Below are 6,964 nucleotides of genomic sequence, written 5' to 3' on the forward strand. Positions count from 1 at the left end.
GGCCTCACCAATGTCTTGTACAACTTCACCATAACATCCCAGCTCCTGTACTCAATAATTTGATTTATGAAGGCCAAAATGCCCTTTACAACCCTATCCACCTGTGAGGCCATTTTCAGGAAATTGTGTATCTGTACTCCCAGATCCCTCTGTTCTACTGCACCCCCCTCAGTGCCCTTCCCTGTAAAGAATTTCTACCCTGGTTTGATTGACCAAAATGTAACACTTGACACTTGTCTGCATTAAATTCCATCTGCCTTATAAAATAAATAAAGTTCAGGTAAAAGTGAAAGTGAGACAATGTCTGTAGTTCATTCTTCATTCAGGAATCTGGCAGCGGGGAAGAAGCTGTCCTTGTGCCGCTGAGTGGTCATCTACTGGCTCCTGTACATTTTTCCCTGATGGTTTCAGAGTGAAGAGGGCCCGACCTCGATGATGGGGATCCTTGAGGATAGAGGCTGCTTTCTTAAAGACACTGCCTCTTGTAGACGTCCTCGATGGAGTGAAGTCTGGTGTGTGTGATGTCGCAGGCTGAGTTAACAACCCTCTGGAGTATTTTCTTGTCCTGAGTGTTGGTGCCTCCATACCAGACAGTGATGCAACCAGCCAGAATGTTCTCCACGGTATACCTGTAGAAGTTTACGAGAGTCTTCGGTAACGTTCTGAATCTCCTCAAACTTCTCACAAAGTATAACCACTGGTGAGTCTTCCTCGTCACAGAATAAAGAACAAAGGTGTTAAGCTGTGCCTTTCCTTTTAAAGGTAGGTGGAGATGCAGGTAGTGTAGAGGAAACCGGGAAGTTTCACAAAGACTTGGACTGATCAGGAGAATGGGCAAAGAAGTGGTAAAGGAAATGTAATTCTGGAATGCACTTTGGTGGAAAGATAAACAGGCAGATTATGTTTTAAATGGGAAGAAAATTGAAAATACCAAGATGCAAAGGGACCTGGGAGTCCTTGTGCAAGACAGCCTGAGGGTAAACTTGCACATTGAGTTGGTAGTGAAGGAGGCAAATGCAATGCTGGCAGTAATTTCAAGAGGAAACTTTATAAAGCACTGGTGAGACCTCACTTGGAGTATTGTGATCAGTTTTGGACTTATTTAAGAAAGGATGTATTGATGTTGGAAAAGACTCAAAGGATGATTCCAGAAATAAAAGGGTTATCATACAAGGAGCATTTGAAGGCTCTTGGCCTGTTGGAGTTTAGGAGAATGGGCGTGGTGGGGGGGGAAATGACTGCATCCCGCACATGACCGCAAATCTGTGTCCATGTCTGGACACCCCCACCCCCCAGTGTCAGTGAGTAACCAGTAGGAACAGGCCCTACACAAAGCACAAGTAATTGTGAGGTCACAAGGGTGATGGAGTCAAGCAACATCTCCTTTCTTTCAATTTAATACTTCGTACTTTCAAACCACTTCCAGGTCCAGAGAGACTGACTATTCACAGAACAATATGCAATTATAAAAGCACAGGCAGCCCCTCAAGGCATGAAACTTGCCAACCCATGGCAGTCTTTAATGTTGGGGGAAAAAAAGACTTGTGCTGCACTTAAAGGAAAATGTCTTCTTCTCATTATTTTATCTTGCTGTCAACCAAAGCACCACAGAATTAATCAGAGGAGATTTCCACCATCAATGCTTCTCTGTGGGCCACATCCTGGAGTCCACAACGTATCAAGAAAGATCTTAGATTGATAGAAATTCAAGGCACAGACAGAGACCATTTTGCAAATTGTGTCCTTGCCAGCAAGGAACCACAGAGCTGCAAGACACAGGCCGTTCGGTTTTCTCACACTTGGAATGTTGTGTTCTGTTCTGGTCACCTCATACAGGAAGGATGTGGAAGCTCTGGAAAAGGTGCAGAGGAGATTTACCAGGATGTTGCTTGGATGGGAGAATGTGTCCCATGAGGCAAGGTTAACGGAGCTGGGGCTTTTCTCTTTGGAGTGATGAAAGATGAGAGGTGACTTAACGGGGTATCGTAAAAAAACCCCAGTATCCGGCACCAATGAAGATTGGTAGATGCCAGATAAGTGAATTTTCTGGTTCCTTGAGATTGCGTCTTGCCAGGATTTGTGCCAATTTTAAACTCCCATATTTTTTACCTCTATTTTCTGCAACTCTTCCTGGTTGCTTGAATTCCAGATTAGATTGAGAGACTTAGCTAGGGTGGACAACCAGCTCCTTTCTCCTGGTGCAATAGCAAACACCAATGGACATCTGTTTAAGGTGAGTGGAGGAAAGTTTTGGGGAGATGTCAGAGGGAATTCTTTTTAAACACAGTGTGGTGGGTGAGTGGAATGCATTGCTAGGGGGGGGGGGGTGGTGGAGGCTGGAACAATAGGGACATTCAATTAGACAGGGATGTGGATATGAGAGAAATAGAGAGTTATGGGTGTTAGGGAGGGAAGGGTCAGATTGTTGAGTAGGTTTATGTAGGTTGGCACAACATTGTGGGCTGAAAGGCCTGTACTGTGCTGTAATGGTCAATGTTCTATATCCCAAAGTTGTGCAGGCTTGTAGGTTCATTCCCCTTGGAGTGTAGGTGTATTGAGCAGTGATCATCCTCCCATCCTATTTTTTATACCTAATAAGTATTAAACCCTCCTTACCTCATAACCCTCTTTTTTTTCATCCATGTGCCTGTCTCAGAGTCTCATAAATGTCCCTAACGTTTCAGCCTCCTCCTCCATCCCTGGCAATGCGTTCCAGGTACCTACAACTCTGTGTTTTTATAAAAATAACTTACCCCAGATGTCTCCATTAAATGTCCCTCCCTTCACTTTACATATACGTCCTCTGGTTTTTATAAAAGTAGGTGCTGTCCGTCCACCTTGTCCATGCCTCTCAGAATCTTGTAGACCTCTATTAACCCATGAGATCTGGGCCATCAATGTGGAAGTTCTTGAGGAGATACAGTATATCACACGGTCAAGGGTAATTAGGGATGGGCAATACATTTAAGAGGGTCCTGAGGGGCAACTGTTTCACTCAGAGGGTCGTCCATATCTGAAATAAGCTGTTGTGTGGTGGGTGAGTGGAACAAGCACAGTTTTTGACAATCGGACAGATTTATGGATGGAAGGAGTTCAGAAGGAGGTGGACCAAATGCAGACAAATGGGATAAGCCCACAATACCAACTTGGTCGGCAAGGACTAGTTGGGCCGAAGGGACTGTTCCTGGTGCGTGACTCTCTGACACTAAATTTGGGCCTGCCAGTGAGGGTATGAATCTGAAAAATAAATCTTTTTTAAAATCTTCTGGCCAGTATACATTATTACATGCAGAGGAGAAAATCTGCTCACACCCAGACTGCTCAACACAACACTCCAAGTCATGCCACACTCAGGATTATTGTATGCTGGGATCTAGGAATATTGATATACAATCCCCTCTAAGGTAGATAAGGTCCAGTGAACATAGTGCCATTAGCTTCAAAGTAATTATGGAAAGGGATAGGTCAGAGCCTCAGGCTGAGGTTTTTGATCTTCTTTTGGGGGGGGGGGGTTTAGAAGATAAGCTAGATTTGAGGAGATGAGAAGGGATTTACGAGGAGTGGATTGGGACGATTTGTTTTATGGGAATGATGTAGTAGAGAAATGGAAGTCTTTTAAAGGTGAGGTTTTGAGGGTGCAAAATCTTTGTTCCTGTTTGGTTAAAAGGCAGGGTGAAAAGTTTGAGAGAGCCATGATTTTCAAGGCATATTGGAAACATGGTTCGAAAAAAGGAGGGAAATCTACAATAAATATATGAAACAAGGAAAAAGATGTTTGGAGAATACATTGAATGTAAAAATAATAAATTAGAAAAGGTAAAAGAAGTATAAGGTGGCTATGAGAGAGAGAGAGAAGAGAGAAGAGAGGGGGGAGGAGAGGAGAGAGGAGAGAGAGGAGGGAGAGGTGAGAGAGGAGAGAGAAGAGAGAGAGGAGAGAGAGGAGAGAGAGGAGAGAGAGGAGAGAGAGGAGAGAGAGGAGAGGAGGGAGGGGAGAGGAGGGAGAGGAGAGGAGGGAGAGGAGAGGAGGGAGAGGAGAGGAGGGAGAGGAGAGGAGGGAGAGGAGAGGAGGGAGAGGAGAGAGAAGAGAGGAGAGGAGAGGAGAGAGAAGAGAGGAGAGGAGAGGAGAGAGAAGAGAGGAGAGGAGAGGAGAGAGAAGAGAGAGGAGAGAGAGAGCGTGCGCAAAAGAGATGGGGGAGATCTTGCACAATTTCGTTCCTTCGGTCTTCACTAAGAAGGATATTAAATTGTGCAGGGTAAAGGAAGCAAAGAGGATAATTATGGAAAATGTAGTGATTACGAAAAAGGAAGTACTTGAGATTTTGAAGCAATATAAAGTTGGATAAGTCTCCAAGTCCTAATGGGATTTTCCCCAGGACCTTGAGAGAATTTAGTGAGGAAATAGCGGAGGCTCTGGCAGTGATTTTTCAAATGTCATTAGACATCTCTTGGTGCCTGCCACATTGACCACTGCCAGTGGGCTGATCTCGCCTCGAACCGTGCATCTTGGCGCCTCACAGTTTGGCGGGCAGCAACCTCCTTTGAAGAAGACCGCAGAGCCCACCTCACTGACAAAAGACAAAGGAGGAAAAACCCAACACCCAACCCCAACCCACCAATTTTCCCCTGCAACCGCTGCAACCGTGTCTGCCTGTCCCGCATCGGATTTATCAGCCACCAACGAGCCTGCAGCTGTCGTGGACATTTACCCCTCCATAAATCTTCGTCCGCGAAGCCAAGCCAAAGAAGAAAGAAAAAAGAAAGGTGGTATAGGCCGGAGGATTGGCATGTTGCACATATGGTTCCTTTGTTTAAAAAGGGTTCGAGGAGCAAGTCTAGGAATTATTGGCCTGTAAGTTTGACGTCTGTGGTAGATAAACTGATGGAAAGCGTTCTTAGAGATAGTATATTAAGTATCTGGAGAGACGGGGTCTGATCAGGGACACTCAACGTGGATTTGTGCGTGGAAGGTCGTGTTTGACCAACCTTATTGAATTTTTTGAGAGGTGACTAGGAATGTTGATGAGGGTAGAGCAGTGGATGTTGTCTATGGACTTCAGTAAGGTCTTCGATAAGGTTCCGCATGGAAGGTTAAATTGGTAGGTATTTTGAGATAGTCAAATAGATTCAACAGTGGCTGGAAGGGAGATGCCAGAGAGTCTGGTGGTGGTGAACTGTTTGTCAGGTTGGAGGCTGGTGACAAGCGATGTGCCTCAGGGATCTGTATTGGGTGCATTGTTGTTTACCATATACATTAATGATCTGGATGATGGGGTGTAAATTGGATTAGTAAATGTGTGAGTGATACCTAAAATATGTGGAATTGTGGATAATGAAGAAGGTTTTCAAAAGACTTTTTCAGGTTCATTCTCCGCTAAGATTGCGCCTGAAGAAGCAGCCCTTTAAATTGCAGTTCAGGTGGTAGCGTTGAAAGCACAGCGCTGGCCACATCTGAGCACATTCCAGCTCCCGTCACTTGGGCTGTCAATTCAGGCTGGCTGGCTGTCAGCTGGGACAGCCAGTGCGGGCTATCATCACGGGGACGTCCCGCGCCAGACGTCCCCACACTGATCCCACTGTCCCACTCTCTCCCCACTCATAAATTCAGTCCCCACGCTGTCGGGCGGTCAGCGCGGAATGTCCCCACACTGATCCCACTGCCCCGCTCTCTCCCCACTCACATGGCTGGCAGGGGAGGAGGCTGGAGCATCGACAGGTGAGTACGGGGGCTGGAGCACTGGCGGGGGAGAACGGCACTCGTCGGGTACCGGCATTGTTTCAGCCAGCCCCCTCCCTCCCCACCACCAGCCACTCCAGCCCCCTCCCCCCCCGTCAGTCCAGCCCCCTCCCCACCCGCCGGCCGCTCCAGCCCCCGTTCTCCCCACCGCCGGCCACTCCAGCCCCTGTTCTCCCCCGCCGGCCGCTCCAGCCCCCGTTCTGCCCCGTCGGCCGCTCCAGCCCCCGTTCTCCCCCGCCGGCCACTCCAGCCCCCATTCTCCCCCGCCGGCCGCTCCAGCCCCCGTTCTCCCCCGCCGGCCGCTCTAGCCCTGCAGTCCCCACGCTGACAGCCCAGCCAGCTGCCCCGACGGCCAGCTTTTAGGCGGCTGCATTCAGATGGCTAGGGAGGCAACTGTGCTGCAGCGATTATCCCTCTCAGAGGAGGGTTACAAAGTTCGCCTTGCAAGCACCTCCTGCACATTCACGTGGCCTCCCAACAGCCGCATATTGCCAAAATATGTGGAGTTACAAGCAGGGCATTTGGCCACCTGAAAGTGCCTAAAGATTGCAAAAGGATTTGGACTGCTTTGAAGAGTGGGGTGAAAGATGGCAGATGGAGTTTAATGCTGAGAAATGTGAAGTGGTCCATTTTGGAAGGAATAATCAAAACAGGACGTGCGTCGTAAATGGGAGGGCACTGAGGAATGGAGTGGAGCAGAAAGATTTAGGAATAACGGTGCATCGTTCCCTGGAAGGTAGAATCTCATGAGGATAGGGTGGTGAAGAAGGCTTTTAGTATGCTGGCCTTTATAAATCAAAGCATAGAATACAGGAGTTGGGAGGTGATGTTGAGACTGTTCAAGGCATTGGTCAGGCCAAATTCGGAATATTGTGTGCAGTTTTGGTCACCAAATGATAGGAAGATATCAACAAGGTCGAGAGAGTGCAGAGAAGATTTATGAAAATGTTACCTGGGTTTCAGCATCTAAATTATAAAGAAAGGTTGAGCAGATTAGGTCTTTATTTTTTTGGAGAGTAGAAGATTGAGGTGTTTAAGATTATGAGAGGGGTAGATAGAGTTGATGTAGATAGGTGTTTTCCCTGGAGGGTAGGAGAGATTGAAACAAGAGGTCCTGAGTTAAGGGGCAAAAGTTTAGAAAATTATGAGGGGAAATTTCTTCACGCAAAGGGTGGTTGGGATGTGGAATAAGCTTCCAGCAGTGGTGGTTGAAGCAAGGACGTTATTTAC

This window comes from Narcine bancroftii, chromosome 2 (genome assembly GCF_036971445.1).
Source record: "Narcine bancroftii isolate sNarBan1 chromosome 2, sNarBan1.hap1, whole genome shotgun sequence".
Lineage (NCBI taxonomy): Eukaryota > Metazoa > Chordata > Chondrichthyes > Torpediniformes > Narcinidae > Narcine > Narcine bancroftii.